General features: G+C 34.1%; 2 pseudogenes; one reads left to right on the plus strand and one right to left on the minus strand.

The window, feature by feature from the left end:
* Positions 1-8,373: 8,373 nt before the first annotated feature.
* On the minus strand, positions 8,374-9,062 carry LOC134283361 (uncharacterized; annotated as a pseudogene).
* A 1,495-nt stretch (positions 9,063-10,557) lies between these two features.
* On the plus strand, positions 10,558-15,214 carry LOC134283362 (uncharacterized; annotated as a pseudogene).
* The last annotated feature ends 4 nt before the right edge of the window (positions 15,215-15,218 follow it).

A 15,218-nucleotide genomic window follows, 5' to 3' on the forward strand; every position in this document is an offset into this window, starting at 1 on the left:
AATGCATTTAGGCTTAATGTAGTCTTTACTTGTTCCAAGTTTGAAATCCTAATGTCAAGAGAGATCTAAGTTATGATTTAGACTATTTTCATGTTAAACTTTGACCTTGACTTTATTAATAGGTCTACGTAAAAAATGTGGGCATTCACCCTTCACCCATACTTCATCTCCATGTTTTTAGTTTGAATTTATGCCAAAGGGTTCTCAAATTATGGCCTAGTTATGTTTTCTTTATTTGACATGTATGAAGAAAGTGGTCAAAGATCTTGTGCACTGCATCTCATCTTGTATTTAATGTCTTCTTTTTATGTTACAAGTTTGAAGTCCTAGTATCAAAAGGTACTCAAGCTATTGTCTATACTCTATTTTGATGTGAAAGTTTGACCTTGAAATTATAAAATTCGATCAAGGTCAATTTTTTTTCACGTAAACCCATCTTTTGTGTGCCCTTTGCATGTTCCAAGTTTGACGTCTAAATGTCAATTGAAAGTGTTCTCAAGTCAATTCATGTTTTCTTCTTTATGACTTTGAAGAAAGGGGTCAAGGTCACAGTTCTGGTGCAGTGTATCTTGTATTTAATGTCTTCTTTCTCTATTACAAGTTTGAAGTCCTAATATCAAAGGGTACTCAAGCTATGGACTATACTCTATTTTGATGTGAAAGTTTGACCTTGAAATTATAAAATTCGATCAAGGTCAATTTTTTTTCACATACACCCTTCTTCTATGTGCCCTTTGCATGTTCCAAGTTTGACGTCTAAATGTCAAAGTGTTCTCAAGTTATGGTCAATCATTTTTTTCTCTATTTGCCGTTGAAGAAGAAAAGGGTTAAGGTCAAAGTTCTGGGGCCCGTTTCACTAAAAGGCGTACGCCCGGCGTAACCTTACGCCTGTCGTAAGTCCGGACTTAAGTCAAATATTTGGACTGAGGTCCGTTTCACTAAAAGGCGTAACTTTGCGCCCGCCTTAAGTTAAGACAAAAATCTACGCCTAGCCAAGGGTAGTCGTAACTTATGGCGTAAACAGGAATGGACTGCTAATTCTGTTGCCGAGGGTATCGGGGCTGACCGTAATGTTAAACATGGTTAAATTGTACAATTTTCATGTAAATTTTATTAATTTCATATGAAATTAAGAAAACAGAGAGTTTTGATAGGTGGTATAAATTCTCGAATAGAAACTTTCTTACCATGCATATATGTTTTATGCACATTCTTTATATTTGCACTTGCCGTTTACATGTTAAAATGCCATATTTAGATACTCGATATATAGTTTTCATTCGATTATTTTTATCCAATAATTTGATTTACGTTTCATATTTTAATAAATTGGGCAATGAATAATGCAGAATATATACATACATGATGCACATGTAATACAAAGGTATATTTGCATAAGAAATGTCTAGCATTTCAAGCATTTCATCCCCCCTCCGCAACTTCCGCGCAAAATATGTGTGAGCGGGATATTTTGAAATTTAAATATCACTAAGTGAATTATTGACTTTATATTTTCCTCTTTTTTAATTTCATTTTTTGGTGAGTAAAAGGTGTTAGCTTAGGTAGTTAAACTAAGGTTAATCACAAAAGTAATATCAGTATTGTTAAAATGTAAATACCAAAATATGATGAAAGCTCTATGTTTAAGAGTCGTCAAAAGTCCCTAATTTTTTTTTAAATATAAGATAATGTATTTATCATACAATCGATGCAAAACACTGACTCCAGATTAAATAGATTTTATTTCACCTACTCTTTATTAACTTCAAATTTATATGAAACCTCGTTCAATATACTAAATACACTTGTTAATGTACTTGGGTAGTTTATGTTGAGTCCACCATACGTCTGACACATACATTTGTACCTTGGATTTGATAATTTTTGTGAAACATTTACAAATAAACGTGCATGCACTTATGTACTCTGTCACTTAAATAATTTGAAAAAAAAAACTAACTTCGGAAACACATTGTTTAAAAAAAATTAGGCTTGGAATTCATCAATTATTTCCTAGGTCATTTTTGCTCGACATTTTACATTGACACAAATCTTAATATGAAAGTAATAGATATATTTATCCGAGCCTCTTCGTTTTTTTTTTCGTTTTTTTTTTTGTTTTTGTTTTTTTTTTTCATTAAATATTAAAATTTCGTTATTTTAAGTATCTGGTTGTATGGTTGTTCGATGCTTGCTTAATATTGTCCAATCCATGGTTAAAAAGCTCATTACTGCATTAATTCGCTATATTTTCTATTTTTAAACAAATTCACTGTTTTTCTTTCAATGATATAGCAATAGGAAACCAGAAAATTTAATAAAAAACAAGAGGCCCGCGGGCCTTATAGGTCACCTGAGTATTGTGTAACAACTTTCAAACAATTAAATTTGGTTCGTGTTTTAAACCAGAGGCCATGAAATTCACAATTCACAATTTTGAAAGAGGCACCATTGCTTATCATAATTAAAAATACTCTACTTACTCAATACCTAGAGGTAGATCAGAGTTACAAAGAGAAAATGTTCTTCCACTTTATAACCAGTTGTGCACCTTACCTCAAAAGAACCACTGAACCTGGGGCCACATATTTCAAAATTTTGCAAATTTTATCATAAAATGGTTGATTAATACCAAAGAGCAGGTTTCAAAGCATTAATTTATTTTCAGACTATGTAACCCCCCCCCCTCAGGGCATAAAAATAACCATTTTGCTAGATGCACCTTTCTTCATCATAAATATGTATACTTGGATAATTGGCATAAAATTCATAATTTTGGAAAAGGCACTCTTGCTCATCATAACTATGTACTAAGTTAGTTTATTTAATACCCAGAAGCAGAGAAGAAGATTTTCAAAGAATAAATGCATTTTCACTATATAATCTATAGAACCCCGCCCTAACACCAGAACCCCTGACCCTGGGGTCATAAAATTCACAATTCTGGAAGAGGCACTCTTGCTCATCATAACTATGTACTAAGTTAGTTTATTTAATACCCAGAAGCAGAGAAGAAGATTTTCAAAGAATAAATGCATTTTCACTATATAATCTATAGAGCCCCGCCCTAACACCAGAACCCCTGACCCTGGGGCCATAAAATTCACAAATCTGGAAGAGGCACTCTTGCTCATCATAACTATGTACTTAGTTTGTTTATTTAATACCCAGAAGCAGAGAAGAAGATTTTCAAAGAATAAATGCATTTTCACTATATAATCCATAGAGCCCCCGCCCTAACACCAGAACCCCTGACCCTGGGGCCAAAAAATTCACAAATCTGGAAGAGGCACTCTTGCTCATCATAACTATGTACTTAGTTTGTTTATTTAATACCAAGGAGCAGAGAAGATTTTCAAAGAATAAATGCATTTTAACTATATAATCTATAGAGCCCCGCCCTAACACCAGAACCCCTGACCCTGGGGCCATAAAATTCACAAATCTGGAAGAGGCACTCTTTCTCATCATAACTATGTACTTAGTTAGTTTATTTAATACCCAGAAGCAGAGAAGAAGATTTTCAAAGAATAAATGCATTTTCACTATATAATCTATAGAGCCCCGCCCTAACACCAGAACCCCTGACCCTGGGGCCATAAAATTCACAAATCTGGAAGAGGCACTCTTGCTCATCATAACTATGTACTAAGTTAGTTTATTTAATACTCAGAAGCAGAGAAGAAGATTTTCAAAGAATAAATGCATTTTCACTATATAATCTATAGAGCCCCGCCCTAACACCAGAACCCCTGACCCGGGGGCCAAAAAATTCACAAATCTGGAAGAGGCACTCTTGCTCATCATAACTACATGTATGTACTTAGTTAGATTATTTAATACCCAGAAGCAGAGAAGAAGATTTTCAAAGAAATAATGCATTTTCACTATATAATCTATAAAGCCCCGCCCTAGCACTAGAACCCCTGACCCTGGGGCCATGAATTTCACAATTTTGGTAGAGGACTCAATGCTCATTACATTAATGCTAACAGTTTGCCTGCTTGATGTCCAGGAGTAAAGAAGAAGATTTTTAAAGATTGCACTAATTTTAGTAGTTTTGGCCCCACCCCTCAGGCCCCAGGGGGGTGGGGACCATGAAATTCACAATTTTTGTTCCCCTTCACCCATAGATGCTGTATACCAAATTTGGTTGAAATTGGTTCAGTGGTTTCAGAGAAGAAGCTGAAAATGTTCAAATGTTAACACACGACGCACGACGACGGACGAAAATAGATAGCAATAGGTCACCTGAGTTACTCAGGTGACCTAAAAATATTTATACTCGGACCATAAGTGACGCATGATCAAAAGAGAATATCCAAGGGTGTTCGAAGCATGGTGAAATCACAGTAGATATCGATAACAAAATAGTTCTGTTGAGTTAATAATTTTGAATGAACATATCCTATATGCTTCATCAAATATATCTTTCAAATAAAACATTTTAGCAAGTTTTGCTGTGTGATTTTGTCACTTAACAGGATAAATGTGCCTGAATACTTTACCACTTTACTTTACGTCTCTCTCTCTCTCTCTCAAACACAATTGAAAAGTTTCTATATATATTTTTATCTATCCAAAGAAAATCTTTCTATCTATATATCTATTTATCTATCTATCTTCCTTTCTACTGTTTATCATCTGTCTGGGCATATGCATAAGCTCGTTGTCAAGGACGGAAGTCTTGCCTTAACTTAGTCCGATACTAGTGTTTACGGCCAGGCGTACGCCTCTTAGTGAAACGCAGTTTACGCCGGACTAAATTTTGGCGTACGCCCTAAGGCCTAACTTAAGTTTTGTCGTATCTTACGCCTTTTAGTGAAACAGGCCCCTGGTGCAATATGTCTTGTACTTAATGTCTTCTTTCTATGTTACAAGTTTGAACTTCGTATATCAAAGGGTACTCAAGCTATAACCAAAGTCTTAAAGATTGATTGCTGTTTAACGCCGAGTCGGCAATATTTCTGCCATAATTCGGCGTGAAAATCTATAAATTCTGTTTTGAATAATTTTTTGTTTCTCTGGCGGCCACCAGTGAGCCTACTCTTTTCCAAACACCAGTGAAACGATCTTTTGCGTGCCAAGGGGGGGGGGGGGGTGTTATCCTTAACACGGGGCACCATTTAATGTCCCATCCGATGGACGTAAACGCTAAAAATATTAAACAGTTAAAATATACCGGTACATTACTCAGTACCTTCTAAAAATGGTTCAACTAAATCTAAATTTTACTATAAAAATCAGTCTCCCGTGAATAATCTAAGATTATATAAACATAAATACATGTATTTGTAAATCGTTCTTGCATCGACTCAACATTATTAAAGTCTTCTTCGGATAGGTGTAAAATCAGAACACTCCAAAAGGATATGACTAATCGTTAATGGACAGTCACATGATATGCATTCTGGTTGAATTTCATGGTTAAGCAAGTAAGCATGAGTAATTTTTGAATGGCGAATACGATTTCTTGAAATAATAACCTCATCTTTGACGCTTTAGACTAAAGGCAGATATTTTGTTAACTCTTTTTTTCTACTGCATAAAGTTTATTTATGTCTGAGACAACTGATACTGATTTAAAAGAGAAAGAGGAACATTTTTCAGAAACTTCAGAGAAAATACTTCCAACGTTAACTGCATCTACCAACATGCAAATTCTTTTAAAATCTCAGCATGATGCAATGCAAGTTAAAGACAGACAAAGATGATGGGACAGAAATATATTATGAAAGTGTGGTTAAATCCCTGGTCTAGAAGACCTCATGCAGTCATACAAGGATCTCCAGAGTAGTTGACATGTTTTGATTTTGCCATCTGGCAGACAACAACCGAATTACAAAAATTGTGTTAAGCAAGAGACTGGTAAAAGTGTTAAAATTTATGGCAAATATGACTAAGCAAGATAATATCCCACTACCACTAGCGGGATATCATGGTGGTCTTATATATGATGAATCACGAGTCCATCATGATTTGGTTATGAATTATAAGGGAAATCAGCAGAGTTGATTGGTTGAATATACACAGGGGAAGGGGCATCTTCGCTAGCCAAGGGTTTCTGATAACGCTACTCTCCTCTTAAACCCTTGGAATACGGTGAAGTCAAAAGACGGGATTGTTTTCGCCACGTGACCTCGAATCAAATTAGGAATGCACAGATTGCGTCATCGACAGAAAAAAAGACGCATGTTTAAAAAAAATTAAATCAAAGCTTTTTTTTCAAGAATATTTAAGAAGCAATTGAGTTATGTTTATTCATTATTTATAGTACAAATCGGAAACTTCAACATAGATTCTTAATCACATATTTAGAAGGTATTGGATGACATTTCTATTTCTATTCATAGAATCGCATGTTATCTTACGGATAGTCGTTTACTTGCGTTTTTCATTTCCGAGATTAAAAAGTCAAGAAGTGTCCCGAACGCAATTGTCGTCATTTACAAAAAACAATTGCTGATTGGTCGACCGACCGAGAAAAAATTAACCCAACTTCTATGAACACCGTATGCCTAGGGTTTATGAGGAGAGTAGCGTATCAGAAACCCTTGGCTAGCGAAGATGGGTGAGGGGGGAAATAATATCAGAGTAACAAAATCTCAGTTTATAGAACGTGCATTAGCTAATGAAGTGTTCCAAGCTTCCTATTTAGGATTCACTGGATTTAGATTCCCTGTTGCACACTATCCAACAATGAAGATAGATTTCATATTCTCAAGACCGTTTCCCTAACATCGAAAATATAAGAAATGCAATTTTAAGCAGAGGCATTGAGTCTTTCCATTCCAGAAAACTTAAAAGGTTTTACCATAATAACTTTAAGCCAATGGATTGCAGCAGAAAACTTGGGTGAAAAAAACGAATAACAGAAGAATCAACCACACATTAACCGTATCTTATTTGAACCTTGACTCGGTATAAAAATGCGTAACCATTTGACAGAAGTTCTGGATTCCATCATGCTTCATTAAATTTTAATTGATTGGGGGGGGGGGGGGGGGTTGAAAGTCATTACGAGAAAGACAGGAGTTAAATGGACAGTTCATTTACAAGAACACTCTAATCTTATATCTATTCAAGAGATAGAGTTCCAATCACAAGCGTCGCCCGCGTGGCGCAGTGGTAAGATCGACTGCTCTAGCGTTGCGAAGGAGTTGATCCTTACGTCGCGGACCTGAATCCCTATGTGGGACGTGCAGATCGGTCCGTCGGATTACACCGTATACATTGAATTTACGTGTCGGATTAGGTGCCGGTATGAAAAAGATCCCTCACTGCTCAATGGCCCTGAGTGCCGAGTAAAGGACAAATGTTGCAGCCCTCCACCGGCAAGTGGTGGCGTCCTTAATTATAAGAGTGACTAATTCTTGAGAGGGACGTAAAACAATATTCAGTCAATCAATCCAATCAAATACATATATGATAAGCGGTTAGACACAATACTTTCTATTAGACATTGGTTCAGATCCTTGAGAGACGAGGGTGGTTAATCAGGTGACCGCAAAATAAATCCAAATTTATAATGCATAAGTATATGATATATATGGTTGTTCTGATTTCAAGCTTCATGGAAATTACCAATGAACATCGATAGATATTTCCAGGAGTTGGAGTATACCCATTTCGTTATCATTCAGATTTCATTGAATACAGCTGTCAGGTCCGGGGATTACAAAATGGAAACACTAAAACTCCCACCTATGCATCCTCTCGGTGCACCATGAACAATGTCATCTTGGGTCAGTCCTCAGTATCAAGAGGTAGAGACTCTGATGCAGGAATTCCCTCGGCAGATCCTTTTTAAACTATGATGTCAATGTTGGCAAAAAACAAAAACCCCTTGGTAAAGTCCGGTTAGATTACATGCAATTACCTGTTAGTTGTAATGGTGGTAATTTTTACCTGATTTTAGACACTCCAAAGAAAAACATCCTCCCTTTTAGCCATTAATTTTGACATGTCTTTCTCCAGGTGGGAGTGGGTTCTTCGTTGTGATGCAATGGAAAGCTTACCACTGTTGGAAAATCATCACCCCTTGCAAGAAGGTGTGGTCCTTTATTTAAACAAACATGAATCCCCTTCACCCAAGAATGTTTTATGACAAGTTTGGTTGAAATTTGCCCAGTGGTTCTTGAGAAGAAGTTGAAAATGTGAAAAAATTACAGGACAAAATGTGATCAGCAAAACTCGTGTACTAAAACCTTGAAGGACAATGAAACAACTGACCAAATTTAAATTTCAACAAGAACTACTGCTCTTTTGGGTATTTTGTAAATTGAGGAGTGGGTTGGTTTGATTGTTAATAATGTAGAATGTAACTATGTAAGACAAGTATTACATGTATTATTATTTTTAAATTATTCACTGTCATATTACCTGTCTTTTCTTCCTTTTGACATTCTCAGTCATTTTCTTTGTCATCATGTTCAAATTGCTCCTGCTCTGATGTGTATTGTCCAGATATAGCTACATGAAATGAAATAATTCAATTACAAAATTACCTTGCATTTCACAGATGTCTTCCTCCTCCTCGGCATCCAATTCATCTTTTCATGAACTTCATCTTGAATTAACAAAGATTGAAAATGGGTTACTATGCATTTGTATTCAATACATATTTAATAAGCTTTTAATAAAGATAATTGTAATAATTATTACCTGTCTAGCGAAATTCTATGTCATCAAAATCTTTGTATTTGGACATATTCCCAGTGTTATTAAGGTGCATTATTTTTGTGACTTTTGCAAGTTCTACAGTATTTTCTGGTAGTCGATAAAATTCGCGATGTATTCTAATATCGTGTCCCATTAATTTGGCCAATATTTCCAGATTTGTTTCTGAGTGTCCTAAAATTTGAATCATTGTTGCCAAATGCTTTCTTAACATTGTGGAAGTAAGAGTTTCTGGGCATTTAGCTCCACAGGCGTTTGAAATTTTTTGTAGACAATCACTTCCTCTTGTGGGACAGGATGACTTGTGGCTTGATAAATATGAAAGGTGATTTGATTCCCAGCTCATCTCTAATATGTAAAACTGTGGAGAGGTGTTTCTGCATCTCATCTGTCAAAATCACAGGAACCTTTCTTCCCTTCTTTCCTATGATTTCAGTTCTTTTTGGGTTGAGCAGAGCAGAGTTCTTGTTCAAAACTTGATAGGCTTTTCTTAATGTCTTCATCTACACGATTGTTTTGAAGGCCATTCTCCAGGTCTTGTGTGCTTCCCCACTCCTCTTCCTATGAAAAGGATGATCTGTGTTTAAAGGATTTCTAATAAGTTGTTGTAATTTGTGGCTAAATCTTCCTTTTCAGATAGATGGGAACAGATACTGTTAGCTTCTTGCTTTAAATATTTGTTCAATAAAATCACATCCTCAGCTAGAGGCACATACATAGGTTTGTTGAACTTTGCTTTGTGAAGGGCACTAAGGGCATGCGATGATTCTCTGTATTCCCACTCATCCTGGTATAGTTGAAGGAAACGATCCATTTCCTTTAGTTTCTTATCAGTTATCATTACCCTCTATAAGGACCTGTGCTCGAAGGATCTGTGCACATTTGGTAAGACTGTGTCCGATCTTGAGTGACAAGGATTGTATATTAACTGTATTGTTTCCATACCCTGCAACAACCATGACTCCCTGGAGAAGCTGTTCCCAGTTCTTTGTTTTGATTACTTCTACCAAACTTCTAATACCATATTGATCCTCCATGACTATCAAAAGTCGACCAAGTTCTCGAAGTCTCTGAGAAACATACTGAAACTGAAGGCCGGTTCGATTTGCTCTTCTGAATATTGGAGATAAGTCTTCTGCTTTTAGAAAACGTATTCGTTTTGTCAAAAATTACTTCCGGTAGGTCTTCTGCCTCTTCCACCCAGCGGGCAGAAGAGACTGGAAAGCAAGATGGCTGAAGATGGCGGGTTAGTGAGATTGTTGAAAGATTTTTTTTAATTAATATTAATACTAGATGTTCGTTGAATAAAATTATGACAAATATTTATAAAATATTTATTACTTATGTCAAAAAGATAATTAATTCCTAAAGTAAGGTAGTTTACAGTGTTTCAAGTTAATTTATGGCACGAGAAAAAGGACAGCGAATACTTTTATGGTTTAAAAATATATTTCTTTTTAATTCTTATGTTTAAAACATGTTCGGTAGATTTTATGTGATTTTTTTTTCATTATAATAGATTCACCAATTTTAACGTTACTTTGGGCAACGGAACACTTGTTTCTGTACAAGTATCGCCAGAGTTATATGGACACTTTACTTCATCAGGTTTTTATCATTTTTAGTATTCTTTTTTTACAATTAAAGAAAACACCTTTTTAAAATATTACAATACGTACATACAGTGCATGTTTCTTATGATTATTATATTTTACGTATTTTATGAAATTTAATGAACAATTCTCACACTTGTATGTTTTCATACCAATTACATTTATTTCTTAATTTATATATGTATATATTTATATAGAATTAGTATTTTTAAAAACAAATCTTGCTGTAAAACATATGGCAAAACAACTAATAATACAAGCTGCAATGGACAAAAGTGAAAATGAAGGTGAATCAGAACAAGAATTGCCAGGTATTTTTCAGTCATTATTTCCTAAATTAATGCCCATTCTTTTCTTTCCTAACATCACTTGAATAGTCATATGCATGCCATGACGGCCTGTATACTGGGCTCCTGGCTGCTCTTTAAATATCATACGGACATCCTATGACGTGTATGTTTTTTTGCAACTTATAAGCCATACATTTCAAAGAGCACAATACTTTAAAGCAATATTGGCTGCAACTTTGATGTCAGAAATTTTTGTTGCAACATTATAATTAATTTTTTCAATGACATGTTAAAAATTAACCTCTAGCTGATTTTCGTATTTGCGATGAAAGATTTTTTTACAAGCTTTAAAAGAAGCAAAATTACATTATTGTTGTCCTGTACAATGTTGTATTCTATAATACTATACATTGCATTGTTTGGAAATCTTCAGTTCTAAAAAGTTTTAAATACTTTATTGTAGTCTAATCGATCACAAAGATTTAAATGAAATAAATACATGCAAATTTGTCACAGAGCACATTTTAACAGCAAAATAAAATACTCAAAAAATTTGTGGCTCAAATTGCTTTAATATTTTTATGATAAATGTCTGTTAGTGTTAGATTTTATTTTTGCATTTTATTGAATTTTCTCTTGTCTTTTTAAGCGGTTAGCTTCGCTAACCGCTTTATGGCATGTGTCCGATTTTTATCGACACCGGAAACTTCCATAAGGCGCTACCTATCGACAACGGAAACTTCAACAAAGCCTCTACCTAGTACCTATGATTTGTTTCTAACACATATAACATATGTTAAATAAAATCAAGACTATCAAAACAACATATTCTTTCGGTTTTTTCAAAATTTTTTCTGATTTTGTTTGTCAATGAATTTGTCAATGAAATAAATTTATAATTGTTGTATTAAAAAAGTTTATGTATAGGAGCATTTGGTGTCGAGATTAAATTTCCGTGACATCAGCTGATGGCGATCGGGCCCTGTGACGAAATTCGAAGTCATCATGAAGTTTAGCTGATAACATTATCAACGCGTTAGATTTAAACTTTAGGAAGAAATGTATAGCGAGAAATATCATATTTGAACCCAGTGCTACACGAAAACCAGTAGGCATTTCCGATTTATGTGTTAAATTGAAGCCTGAATCGAACAGGGGGTCAAAATGGCGTTGGACACCTTGTGTATTTATATATAGAGGGGGTAGAATGTTTCGATATTTGGCTAATTTAGAGACTTACTGATAAAAATTCAGGTGCCTGTGATTAATTATAAGGCACATGAACAATAAATATTTGACCGAATTATGCTACTGGGCACAGGGAGGACGGGTTAATTACTGGCTAAAGGGGTTGAAGGTTATTACCGACTGCAAAACATCGGAGAATCTCTCGATCGAGTTTCATTTTCCAAAATATTAAGGCATCCCTTTAATTAACTTAAGTAATACTAGTACACGAAGAAAGCCTTTATATAAAAATACTGAATACATCTGTAAGTTGTACAGTTATGGATTACTTCCATAATGAAACGTTTGTTGTCTTCTCCTTTTTTTCTCAATTGAAATTATTTAAAAGTTGATAAAAGCTTTGTTTCCAGGGATAAATTCTGTACTCAGTCTAATTTTTACAAACGATTTTAAACGATCACATTTTTATTTAAAAAAAAAAATATTGGGAGCCTGAAAATACTAAAATTAATTTTAAAAAATTGGAGAAAAAAATTTAATCGGCATTCGATCCTTTTCTAAAAATCAGCCGATATAAAATATGCACAGAAAAAAGAGGCATGAAAAATCTTGACGATAAGCACAAATTGAAAATTATATCTAATGAATGATTATTTTTGAAAGTTTGCTAAATTCCTATGCAAGGTATAAGTTGTAAAAATACTTTTTAAATTTGAATTTGTCCAATTTGTTAATTATCATTTGAGCCTTTGAGAAGAAATAAAAATTAAAATACAGATGCTTACAGACATATTGATAGAAATTCGCATACTTGTTTTTAGTATAAAAAAAATTAAAATACAGATGTTTACAGACATATTGATAGAAATTCGCATACTTGTTTTTAGTATAAAAAAAACAACAATGTATTGCGTATGCGACATATTGAAGAAAGTGACAATGATACCTAGGTAATTCTTGCAATGGACAATTAAATTGTTTGTTATACACTGACTTTTAGTGAACCTTTGAATTTTTAAAATACTAGTATTGATGGATTAAACAACAACTTTCCTTTTCACACGTTTTTTATTTTTTTTTTTATTTTTTTTTTTTTATTTTTTTTTTTTTAACAATATTTCATGAAAAATATTTGCCAAATACTCAGTATATGTTCGTTTATACATATCGTGCAAGACTCTGTTTTAAATAATTGTCATATACCATTTACATATTCAAACATTTAATTGTATGAAAAGTCAATAATGTACATTTCTTAAAACTTGATTATCTTGTTTACTTGTCTTTCTTCCTGTGAGAAGCATCCCCAATGACAGGTCACACCTGCTGACCCGCAGTGAGCCTACGAAACTGAAGCTCTCTGAAATTAATTAATTCTCTGCTCGTCCATCCGTTTTTCTCAGACCAGCCAGCTAAAGATCTATATACAGTACTCCAAATCAATTAATCTAAAGAATTTGAATTATCATTTTATTTTATTTTTGAGTTGTTTGCTATAGTAGCCTTTACAGTTACCTAATTTCAGAATCAATAGAGCATGAAAGCCAATTAAATTTGCAATATCAATATAATTTTTTTTTTCGTTCTGAGCACTTTTGGACGCCACCAATGGAGAAAATTAGGGAGAAATTTTTGAAATTGAACTTCCTGTCTTTCAAACTGAAAATCTCAGGTTGATATTTTGAAACAAACATTTGTGACATCAGTCTGGGATGTTATTGGTTATACCATTTAGTTAAGTACTACAAAATTCAGTGTGTCTGCTTCTTCACTGATGACACTGGAAAGAGATATGCATGCCTACTTTAATATCATCATTCAATGCATTTTTTGTTATTGTACACTGTACATATTCGATGAAAGCATGCTAACCGCTTTTCAGTACTTTCAGTACTTTGATTTTTTGTAGACATTCCATCTGTTCCACAAACACCTGAGAATTCACCAAAGCAATTAGCAATTCCCAATGGCATTTTCACATATGAACAAACTGTGTTCATAATTACAGGCTACAAGGAAAGGAAAGAAAAGTTTTTATCGCCCACGCACCAAAAAAAAAAGGCATTGTGGTCAGAAATTACAGATGAACTAAACAATAGTTTAAAAACTGATTTTTCAGTTGCGCAAGTTGAAGGGAGGTGGAAGACACAACTCACTGCATTCAAACGCTATCAGTCAGATCAAGCAAAGTCGGGCAATGAGCGGAAAAATTTTCCCTACGAAGAGGAATTCAATGACATTCTAAGTGACAGGCATGACATCCATCCTAAGTGTGTTGTGGGATCCTTAACCTCTCCATCAAGCTCAAATAGTGGAAGTGTAACTGGATATCAGGAAGAGTCCAGCACAAGCTCAGGCTCTGGTTAGCCAGGTATCAATGATCCCCAGCCCAAAAAAGAAAAGAAAAATGTCTTCTTCCAGATCTAATTCTTCTCAAGTAATCCATTTTTTGGAAGATTATGTGGAAAATCAAAATAAGAAAAATGAAAAAAATTGAGAAAATGCATAAAGAAAAAATGAAAATTTTTAGTGGTTTTCTTTCAGTTTTAAAGAACATGAAAGATTAAATTCTTCAAATCTCTGTTAGATATGCACATGACATGTAGGCCCATGAATTCTGATGTAATGTTTTCACTTGCTTATGTTTTGTATCGTCCTTTTCCCTCATACTTTTTTCAAATGGTATTTCATGTTGATTTTCTAAACTTGCTGTATTTTTAAGTGATTTACTTGTAATTGTCTTTCCATTCAAAGACTTGAAATTTTTCTATAATAGAACAGCTGTTTTGAATTCACTTACAATTTTATGTGTTTATTTTTTTTTACAGGATATGCATATGCCACTTGCCTCCAGAAATAACATGCAAAATATTGACATACATTCCAATTCCAGAATTGTACCATTATGTATCTAAAGTTTGCAGATCCATGAATTGTCTTTTTAAGAGTGGTCTTGTATGGAACTCAATAACTTACCTGAATTTTTTTGATGAGGGAATGAATGAGATATTTACTGTAGAATTTTTGAAACTTTTTAAAAATTGTCTTAATCTTACCATTGATGCAACACTTCTGCAGGATTGTGATGTTTTGGGTAGTTTAAAAAATTTGAGATATTTGGATGTCAGGGGTTCCAAAAATGAAAGCATTTGCAATTAAAACATTGTTAAAAATTTATCAAAATGCAAATGTATGGAGAAACTCTTCATAAGTAGTTTACCAAACTTGAGTGAGGAAGGTCTGTTGTCATTATCCAAGGAGATAGGGGATACACTTAAGTATCTACAAATTCGGAATTGTGAAGAGATGAGGCCAGAAACATTTCTAGTTTTGATAGAAAATCTTAAGTGTATCAGGGCTACTAGTGTGACTCCGTCTGGAGATTAATATGAAAAATGGGCAAATGTTCTGAATGAACATGCTTTAAGGTGCAGTTTTGGACATGAAA

The sequence above is a fragment of the Saccostrea cucullata genome, unplaced genomic scaffold, assembly GCF_032062105.1.
Source record: "Saccostrea cucullata isolate Sc308-1 unplaced genomic scaffold, CSIRO_AGI_Scuc_v1 ctg5126, whole genome shotgun sequence".
NCBI lineage: Eukaryota > Metazoa > Mollusca > Bivalvia > Ostreida > Ostreidae > Saccostrea > Saccostrea cuccullata.